This window comes from Formica exsecta, unplaced genomic scaffold (genome assembly GCF_003651465.1).
Source record: "Formica exsecta isolate Colony F162 unplaced genomic scaffold, ASM365146v1 scaffold48, whole genome shotgun sequence".
In the NCBI taxonomy this organism is placed as follows: Eukaryota; Metazoa; Arthropoda; class Insecta; order Hymenoptera; family Formicidae; genus Formica; species Formica exsecta.
In genome coordinates, this window is record NW_021852035.1 from 1 (window position 1) to 11849 (window position 11849).

Here is an 11849-nt window from a genome sequence, read left to right on the forward strand (position 1 = left end):
CTTTTTTTTTTTTTAATATTATTATTAATATTTGTTGAAGAAAAAAAAATATATATATTATTATATATCTTAAATAAAAGAGTATATTACTTTTTATTCAATCAAATATATGGATTTGTGGCGTGAATTTGAGAACAGCTTGCAAATAGCATGTTTGTTTTTCGAAACGATCAGAAGTGCTTACTGAACAATTTCTATTTTCTAACTGTTCTAACACGTGCAATGTTTTTAGACTTTTGGCAAAATTACCTAAATCATTTATTTGCTTCGCGAAATGTGTTATATACACGCGTTCGTGTCTTTGATATTATTTTATAAACAGCAGCTTTCAACAAACGTGTCCAACGAATTACTAACGTTCTATTTACGAAATACGATGCAAGACGTCGCAGTTTGTGCCTCTTAACTACGTCATTAATATTATGATGTACCTCCCATGTGTGAATTCTGACGAATATCGCATGTTGGAACAACAACCCGAGCCAAAAATGATAATTAAATGCGTATTAAAACACATGTTTTGCATAAGCTGTTTACCAAGTGTTATTTTTCACGCGTACGGTATGGCTATCATTAATTATACGAGGAATATTGATTTAACGTACGCATTTTGCCGAGACATGATATTATCCCATCGCGGTATCGGTATCGATATATCGGTTAATCAGCTGATTGATGTCATTTAACACGTTTCAACGATTTCGCGAGTCAAAGACGGCCTGATTATGAAACGCGAAACTATTTTGCTATTTTCTTTCGTTATTTTGTCAGACAGGCTAATTTGTTATATAAATATAAAATTGTATACATATTGTGTTTATTAAAAAACTGCTATTTTTCGCGATATCTGAATTTTCTGTTAATCAAGTCACTCTCAGATCAAAATTTTATGAAGGGTCTATCTGAAATTAATCGAAGAATAAGATTAAGTTTCTAAATCTTAAAAATGTTTGATTTTAAAGTTACGTAATTTGGTAACTATATTCCGATTTAAATTAAATGGATATTACGCAAAACAACTCGTATAGTTTGGGCGCTTTCCATCTCACTTTGGAGCTGGTTCTCTTATTCTCTATATTTCGCGACGTAGGGAGTTTGTTCGTCTCCTCTATTACTCTTTAGTCTCCGTATATATGCTATGGTAGATTTATTGGAGTCGGTTTGCGACGGGCGAAACGCGCGAGGAAGTCGGCGCCGGATTTTGCCGCCAAACTCCAAACGAGCGCGGTCGGCGCGGCTCTCTTTGTGGGATGCTGTGTATGTGTACATGCATATACGGACTTGATATATAACTTTTGCGCGAGTATAAGTTCGTTAGAACAATTTCGCGTCGAGCGAGCGTTACCGATGCGATGCGATGCAACGCGACGTTGCGGAGAGGCCGCAGAGCTTCCGGCGCGGAAGGCCGCATGGATACGCGACTCGCCTATGAATAAATCTCATCGCGGTGAGATGATATTTGCATATATCGTCTGGCACGACACACCTCAAGTATCGTTTGCACAACTAGTGTGACATGCAATAAACAGTGTTTACTTTATATCCATAGAAATATAAATAGCGATGAAATGCTCTGAATTTATCTCTTTCGACGAGACAAATATGGACGAACAAGGATGGCAAATAATATTTATTAAATGTTTCGTAAAATATAATATTTAATATACTAAAACATATTATAAGATAAAGGAGCAAAGTGTGAGTGTTCTAATTCAATTTAAGAGAGAATATCTAAAAATACATGCGACAGTTTTTGGAGCAATAAGTGATACGTTTGTTTTATATTGGATTATATATCGTGTCAATTATGTTTGTACTAGGAACGAAAGGAATGTTGGTAAGCGTATAAAACTTCGCGAAGAAAGTTCCTTTTTGTGGTCCCCGTAATCCGATACACATTGATTGCGAGTCGCGGAAACGAATGGAACGAGCCGAACAGCTGGCTAGTTTGCGATAGCTCCGATATTCTTGAGACAATACCGTGATCTGGATCGTAAGAAGGGAAGAGTGCAATCGCAGTCGGACGTGATGTAGTTTACTTCGAAGCACCGGTGGCATTCGTGATTCTGTCAAGTCGCGAGATGCATGCTGTTTTTTTTATCCGCTCGCAAAACCGATCGCTATACGATTTACGATGCTAATAGCGTTTTCGAGTGAAGCAAGTTTGATCTCTCTGAAAACGATCTATGACGTCATAAACTCCATCTTTGGTTACTAAAGGTACTTGGATTATTAGATCAACCAATGAAATACTTTGTAAGCATTTGATATTGATTAATCGGGGCAAAAATCTTGTACTTTAAAGCCAAACTAGCGTCAAATGGAATGTATTTTATATTTTTCGTATTAATATATTATTTATATTAATCAAATTCAAAACTCATTTTCGGTCGAATATATGTTCATGGCAAATTGGGTTTAATCGCTCTCGGAGCGAACAGACCTGCTTCACTCGAAAACTAATATTTCGAAATATTATATTTCAAAATGCAATGAAATATATTATTTCATTGCATTTTGAGGAAATTACTTTGATAATATTATATATTTCCATCAACTAATTTTGCAAAACATTAACTTTCCAACGAGCGAGATTTCCCTACTGCAATATAAATATACAGAAAAGACATTTAAATAAAAACTTTTCTTTCCTGGATTAGTTAGTATTTTTCGACATATTGCTTTTTTGATTGCTCTCTCTCTCTCTCTCTCTTCCTCTTTTTTTTTTTTTTGCTTTTTATCTAGTAGCTTGTTTCTAGTTGATATTAGTTTCTCAAAATTGATTATTTTTGAAAGTCATATTGTATATGTTTCTTTTCTCTATGTGTTATTATATAAACTTCGATCGTTTGAACAGAAAGATTATGGGCCGTTAAATTATGAATGACAAATATAACCGAACTATCATCAATTGTGTATTTCATTTGCAATTTTATACGATTGATATAATCTCCTCGATTTCATAATGGGAACAGTTGATTATATAATAACTAGTTAATTATGATAAAACATTCTTTGATAAGGGAATTTGGAATTTGTTAGATTGTTATATTGAGAGACAATAGATATGAAAACCACCACTTTGCTTATTATGTTTGATGTATTTCAATTAATTAAAGTTTCACGAGTTAAATGCCTGCATCAAATGTTACATTATTGTAACAATGTCATGATGCATTTAATACTTGAATTTTCTCAAGCATATAATCTAATATAACTCATTTAGTTATCGGATCTATGGATTTTTCAGAAATGTAAAGAATATTTATCGAGTAATTTCAACAAATCGATATTAATCGATAAAATTATTTTTTAATAACTGAAATATTTAACTATTATTAATTATTAAAGCGAGAAATGTTATTTTTTCTAAAATAATTCAAGTTTTTTTACGATGATAGATCAGATTTTATTTCGGCAATAAATTCCAAGATTCGTCAGTTTTTTTTAAAAGAAGATTGCGGGAACATTTTATATGTATAATAATGCTGTTTCACATCGATATTACGTTTGTGTCCTGATTATCAACATGAAAGAATATTCAAATGAGAAAAAATATATCTTACATGTTTCTATATTTTATACATTTCGTGTTTTTATTTATTTATTTATTTTTTTTTTAAATTAGAAGAAAATAAAAACTCAGTTTGAGAAACTTCAGATTATTTTATTTGCTTGGTTAACAAATACTTTCGATAACATAAACACAAGAGAGAAACGGGAGAGACTGGCAACCATAATGGCGTGACGCATTCGCGATCGATATAGCGCTGCTGGCACTTTCTAAATAACACTGATCGAGATTCGTCGGTGCAATTGCAAAAATCCACAGCCCGCGGTCGTCGCAATGCCATTGGTCGAGGCAGAGAGATATCGAAACAGATCTGCCGGTAGAAAACTCGTCCTTGGATTTCTTCGCTCGTCCTTATCCTTTCTCACCCTCTCCCGCTATCTCTTCTTCCCTTCCTCGCTTTTCATCCTCCGTTGGAAGGAATTCACTTCGTCGGGTAGTCCTCTGAGATTTCAATGCGCTCTCAAACATGCTGAGATTACGTCGGAGCTTATGGATTCCTTATCCAATCTTTCGATCAGACGCACTTGGACTCAACGTCTTACGCTCTTAGAACCGCGCGTCTATGGGGTTCATTCGCGGAAGACTTGATTTTATGTGTCAAATGATGCTAAATTGACCTGAGTCTATCAGACAATGGCATTTTCAATAGAAAAGGACTTTTTTCCGACATAGACAAATTAAATCGTTGTTTAATCGATATCTAGTTATTATTCTCATTTATTATCAAAATAAAATGTATTTAAACATAGAAAATAAATTACTTGTCGCGTCTACTCGAAAAGAATATTTTCGAAAACGCGATTCAGTGAAGATGATGTTAAAAAGAATTGTTTGAAATTTACGTCGGATATTAAATTTTTATTTTCAATAAAAAAGTATGAAGACAAGGAAAAACAATTAAGAATGAAAGAAATCTAGACAAGTAAGAAAACCTTACGAAGTTTATGACAGTATAAGAGGAGAAGTCTAGGCGATTTAACGACATGAAGAGGGAAGTTATGTAAAGAAAAATATAATTTTAGTTCTAACACTCGTACGTCGCAAGAAATATCATTTCTCTCTATCGCGGGCATAACGCTCGCGTGTCGAGATAGTCCGGTGCCGGTTGCACGCAATATTAAAATATTCCTCAGGGATGGGAGATATTGATTTTCTAACGAACGACCCGCCGGCATAACGATAATCGGCGGTATTAACGGCGTTTAAATTGTATTTTCGATATTTCGGGGAGCTATTACCGGTTATCGGTCCGACGAGGCGGGTTTGCAAAGGTGCGTAAATATTACAGTTTACGTAAAAGCGCCAATGGATTACGGTCGTCATCGAATCCGCGCGTCGATATTACCAGCGCTATCAAAATTTCTGCAGAGAGGGGAGATGAGAGCAAGAGAGAGAGAGAGAGAGAGAGAGAGAGAGAAAGAGACAGAATTTATGCTTCGATCGTTCGCCGATCGCGCTCTTAACGGCAGTTAACGGTCGTTGGCCTGGCTTCGTATCGCTTCCCCGGATCCCTTCAATAGCCCGGTCGCGCTAATTTACATCGAGATCCATAAAGGCCCGAGGCGGCCTTTCTCGCCTCGCTCGTGGATACGTAAACAGCGTTGTAGAACGCTCGTTTCCGGAACGGGCAGGTCTCCTGGACCCGAGAGGTCGAGAATACGGGACAGCAGGTGGCGGAAGCGGAAGAGNGTAGTGCACGAGAGGATGTGTGACGAGATAGAAGGTTGGAGGGCAGAGGGGCGAGAAGGACGAAGACGAAGAGGGGTTGCGCGGAAGTGACGGGAATGTAAAACGGAACGAGAGCTAGTGTGATAAGAGGGAGAGAGAGAAAGAGAGGAGTGAGGGAGAGACGAGGAGATGGAGCGGGGACGGTTTGCTACAACCTCGTTGGCTCTAATGCGGGCTATTCAGCTCTCACAATGCACTAGTAATACGATTTCGCCGTCGTTTCGAACCGTGCTCGCGTTCTCGCCATATACGAACGGACACGATTGACGCGAGCCATGCGCACTGATCTCGATGTGACCCGCACGCACGCTTTCTCACACATAGAGATATACGCACTTGTAAGCTCGCACGCGCGGAACACGAATTGCTGCGAATTCATAGTACGAAAATTGAAATTCATTCTACGAAGAAAATTATTAATTGATTTTTTTTTTGCGGGGAAAATTTATACGAGTAATAAGATTATAAATATTAATATAAAAATGACAGTTGTGGAAGACTAGCCTCCCGAGATATATAATTTATACAGAACTAACAATTCGCTCTTGAGTATTAAAATAATATGTAAAATAATAGCTAAGATTTTAATACTTTGTTTATGTGAAGATCGGGAAAAAGGAAAAGAGAGAAAAATATTTATTAAGTCAAGAAATCTGAGAGAAACCAAAAAATTTTCGAATTCTGTGTAGCGGCTTGGAAAAAGGGATTTATCTCAACATCTGTGTACTTTGTACACGTGCGCGCCTGTCGGAGGGTTAATCAAATGTCGAAACGCTCGTCTTTGATCGAGTCGGGATAGGCATGGGCGCGTCTGTGAAAAGCTCCGCGCTCTTTAGCAGAGGCGAACTTAAATTGAAAGTGTCCTCCGGTGTACAAGAGGAACGGAAGATGCTAGGAGATCGTGGGAGGGAGGAACTGAGGGAGATGCACTAGTACCTAAGGGTGGAGTTCTCTCCGCGACATAAAGAGTAAATAACCGAAGGAACGGTCGGCTCGTCGAAGAAGAAGCGGAAGCACGGAAAGAGGGAAAGATGAGAGGCTCGCTTCCCAAAGGAAAAGAACCGGTTGCAACTGGGTAAAGAGAAAACGTTGAAAGAGGAGGAGGAAGGAGAAGAATGAGGGTGGTGGAAGCGAGGCGCTGAGGGGGTTGTAGTGCATTTTAATAATCGCGACTAAAGCGAGTGGCAGCAGCCACCTTAACAGCGTTCAAAGCCGCGCGAATTGCCATTACGACCGCTTTAGCAAGCTCCGAAAGTGGCTGAGTATTGAAATTAAGTGTCCTCCATCCGGAGGCGACGCGTATACGTCTCTTCTTCTTCTTGGATGACACGGAGCATCGCAGGGCGACGTTCTTTGCACGCGAGCGGAATTTCGACTCGCTCTCGCTCGACTAACGAAACGCAATTAATCATCGGTAGGTCGGGATTACCGGCCGGAGCGCTCTGATCGCGGTGTTTTATTTCTCCGTGTAATTAATTAAAATTTCTTGCAGTCTCTCCGTCCCCGGAACGGCTTCTTGTCGCTCCCACACGCTCGCCGAATAAATCATTCGATGTCGCGAAGCTACTCGCGAAATAACGCCGTACAGAGGGAATCGTCATTTATATTCGTCAGATACTTATTGATAATACTTTTATATCTCCGAATACTTGTAAGAAGACTTCGACCATTTATACAAGTTTGACTAAAAGTATTTGTATCGATGAATAATTTAGATAATGTTACGTAAAATCTGCTTGCAATTTTGATCTTTTCATCAAGCTTATTATTAGCAGCGCTTCCTAAACTTTGAACGTTGAAGATATTTTAAACTTTGAACGAAGAATTCTTCGAACGCGATTAAAAATTTTGTTCGAAATTTAATGCCGGAACATAAAGTTTCTCTAAGACTATTCTTCTCTTTGTAAAATACTGGAGTTTCTAAAGCATATTCGTGCCATACGAAACGAAAAGAAATATGTAATACTTTGCTTTATATGATTGATTCAAGGGCAATTTGTATTCAGTGAAGCATATCATATTACGTCTTTGTTGCGCGATACCCGTTAAAAATTATTATTCATTTATCGTCAGAGTTTAATATCTTCTTAATTTACGCTTCATAGTTGATCCTAAGTGCTTCGTCCAAGCGCTGTATAATTAGTATGGAAGCTTTTAATGGTTAAATTAAGTATTACGACACGAAAGTTCACTCGAAGGAAATGTCTTTATATTATAGCCCATTCTCCGGAAGTTTTCATATTTCGCTCGCGGAAAAAAGACCGGAAATGCATATATTTTATTCAAATAAATTAAGCATTTTTTCTATACATTTATATTATTAACAGATAACATTATAGAAAGAGGAGAGAGAAGAGCGTAATTGTTTCCATGTTTTTTACCAAAATTTTCTCCTAAAATTAATTGTACTTATTAAAGTACTGTAAAAAATTATATTACTCTTAAAATATTAATTCTTAATATTTTATTCTTAAAATATTAATTTTATTTAATTAATATAATCTCTCTTCTATTTTCATTTTATATATATATTAATATTACTCTGCTCTACTTTTAATTTATATATATATTGGATGATTGCATAAGTTCGTGCCCGATTTTCATAGATGGCATTAAGTTACTGCATGGCGGAGTTCTATTGTTTTCGTGTGGTAATTGTTGCTTACACCGAATAGATGACATTGTCTTATGTCAATTTAGCGTCAGACATTATTCAGATAAGTCCATTTGTGCATAAGAGAAATCATTAAAAATGGAGAACCACAAGGTGCATTTGCGGCATGTAATGTTACATGAATTTCGGAAAGGCGTGAGTGTTGGGATTGCACAAAAAAAATATTCAAACCGTTTATTTAGACCGCGCTCCTGCTCTCCGAACAGTCAAAAAGTGGTTTGGCAGATTTCGAAATGGTGATTTCAACATGGAGGATCAAACCCGCTCTGGACGGCCTTCTGGCATTGATGATAACATTGTGCATGCCTTAGTGGAAAGAAACCCAAGGATTACAACTGAAGATATTGCTAAGAGGCTGAACATCGATAATTAAACCGCTTTTCGTCATTTAAAAAAGCTTGGATACGTTTCCAAGCTTGATACATGGGTGCCGCATCTCCTGACTGAAAGGAATAAGCTAAACCGTATGACTGTGGCTCTTTCTCTTCTCGAGCGTAACAAAAAAGAGCCTTTTTTAGATCGAATGGTAACAGGCGATGAAAAGTGGATTCTCTACAAAAACGTACAGCGAAAGAGGACATGGAAAACAGCAGCTGAAGGAGCAGAACCCGTAGCAAAGGCTGGCTTGCATCCGATGAAGGTGTTGCTGTGTGTTTGGTGGGATCGCAAGGGAATTATTTACTTTGAGCTGCTCCGACGCGGCGAAACAATCACGGCGGACAAGTACTGTGAGCAACTAACTAGACTCGCTGCAGCTATTCGAGAAAAACGTCCGATTTTGGCCAATCGAAAAGGCGTCATCTTCCACCACGACAATGCTAGGCCACACGTCGCTCAACAGACGCTGCGAAAACTGCAGGAGTTGCAAGGGGAAATTCTACAGCACCTGCCATATTCTCCAGATATTGCGCCTTCAGATTTTTATCTGTTCCGGTCTTTGCAGAATAGTTTAAATGGCAAGAATCTCAATTCCGAGGAAGCTGTCGAAAACCACCTTACAAACTTTTTTCAAGAAAAAACAAGTTCTTTCTTCAAAAATGGAATCGACAAGCTTATAGATCGTTGGAAAACCATTGTAGAAAAGAATGGAGACTATATAATTGATTAATAAAAGTGTTATCTCTAAAATATAATCTATTGAAGTTTATATTTAAATCGGGCACGAACTTATGCAATCACCTGATATTAATATTACCAGCTTATCGAAAGTTGCTTGCTAGTTGCGCAGTAAGGAAAGCGTTACTTAGATTTTGCCGATACCAGGATAGAAGTTTAATCCGGAAACGTAACGTTTCCATGAAATGGGCCTCGCCGATTAGCCCGCGAGTGGCTGAACGTGCGCCGTTGAATCGTGGCGAGAATGGCCGAATAAAAATGTCTGGGTAGCAATTTAGAACAGCCGCGGGAGGTGGGTAATTCGCGGCATCTCGAAGGTTGATATTACAGAGTCGAAAGGGGGAATCGACTCGTAGCCGCGCGCTCGTTTCGCGAATATATTTTTATGCGATCACTAATGCCAGGATCACGAAAATCACAACCACCACCACCGTCCTTCTTTTTATCGAAGTTTAAACTTGTTAGTTTTCCATGGTTGAGAAACGAGATCAGAGGTATACGATAATAATAGATGAGTGCACGAAATAAAACAAAGAAGAGTAATTGGGATTAAAGAGATATCGAGAATACTTATGATATTAAAAAATTTTATTATAGAAAATATAATATGCATGACTAATTATTTTTATTCATACCGATCGATGTGGCTTGATTGATTGAATGCTATAATAATACTCAAAAGAGAGAGCGAAGATATTGTTTGATTTAACCTTGTAGCGCAATTATTTTAACTTTATTAATTGTTTCGGTGTATTTTTCAAGCCGTATTTATATTCCACGTGCTTGTGTTAATATATACGTGTGTTTGTTGCTTTCTACCTTCTTTATAAATAATCCTTCGTCGCAAGATCATAAAGTAAGTTCCGATCCGAAATGAAATGGGACTATACGTCGTCGTGTCAATTCGCGCGGGAATACCTAATTACGTATTTCGATGCACCATTTCGCTGATGACGAATGCTCCATTCCGCATTGATATGCAGCCGAGAAGTAAATTGATCGAGACAGATCGCGGCGGGAGGGCGCGCAACGGATGAAATTCGACCACGGACCATCTCCTGTTCCGGGTTTCTCCATGACATCCGCAGTTTCTATTATGCGCCCCGACGTTCCCGCATTCGCGACGCGTTCCGCATCGCGGAGGGAAGTATACATCACGACGGTTGAGCCTGTCGTGACAGGGAATATGGCGCAATTTAGCCGAAACGTACGCGTATCATTGTGAATTTTTATTAGCCGCGAAGGAAAGGATGGGAGGAGCTCGATATTATTATAATACATATATATTTATTAAGTATTCGATGAGTTTTAACGTGTAATGATATCTACATGCTGTAATTTTTATATTATAATCTTAATATTATCTTAATATTAAAGATATTTTCATTTATTGTTTTATTCTCAGCTTTATTAATTCAAACTTAATGGATTTTATATCTAAAAGATTTTTAAATTTGTGATTAATAAAGCAAATGGATAAAAGGAGAAAAATTAAATTCGGCATCAAACCGCTATCGTTTGGCACGATAAGAATATGTAACCATTAAAAAGATCGTTCGCTTGTTCACCGTTGTATGTCGCAAAATTTTCCGCGATATTTATCCGAAAGAGAGAGAAAGAGAGATTCTATTTTATTCTTTTCTCCCGACGATACCAACTCTTCGCCATACCGGGTATACCGTAAATACACTTCTAGGTTGTGGCTTCACAGACTCTTCTTTTGCGCGTATCCGCCATCTGTCATCGCATAATTGCCTCGAATTTCTAAAGAAGAGGCTGCATTTCTCCACCCGCTACTTTATACGATACAGTCGGTCCCGCCTTGTCAATATTATCGCGATTCGTAACGTCGACGTCGACGATGTTACGAGTGCCGGCATCGTCGTCGTTGTCGTTAGGGTAGAAAACGACGGAATGGCAGAGGAAAAATGATGAAAAGAAGAGACGACATTACGTTCTCCTTTTCCCTTCCGGCGTAGGAAGCGGCAATTTGCCTCGCCGCCGCTTCGCGAAAATCACCTCGAGGTATCCTAGACGCCTTTCTCCGCGCCAGAGATATCATCTGCGCGGTGCTTCCTAAGTTTCATCGCGGCCAATATAACGTCGAGGAAGAACATTTAGTTTTACAAAGTATCGCGCGCTCTAGTTCAGTCCTAAAAATTGTTCTCGGAATGACGCCTGATATCGCGGCCTCCCACTCGGATCTCATCACCGAGAGAATGTCGCAAGGTTAATCGAACTGTGATAATAATTTATAATTATAGTACTCATTATTAAAAAAAGTAGCATATTGCGCTGTGAGATCGACGAAAAAAATGTTTATGTGTTTTATTAGATGAATCTTCATAGTTTGAGATATATGTAGATAGTCTTGTAGAATATTACATGAAACAGAAATTGAATTTTGATAAATTAATTGTTATTTAACATTGAAGGTTGATAGAGTTAAATTTTGCGGATGCAAATGAACAATAATTCATTTTTTATTTTATATGAGTGTGATGTTAAATAGTTTTTTTTTTTTTAAATTAATTTATGCCATAAAGTGTTGTCACTATAAACTGAAAAATTAAATTTTTTTTTTTTTTATAGCGTTGCGGAAGATCGATTGTTTGCCGCGATAAGCGGAAACGCGTTCCAACGTTTTATCTCGCAAATCACGCGATACATATCAACGAGACAGAGATAACTCTTCATATTTTACTCGCGTTATATGCTTCTTTTTTTCTCGTTGCTCTAAAGTAGCATCCCTCTTTC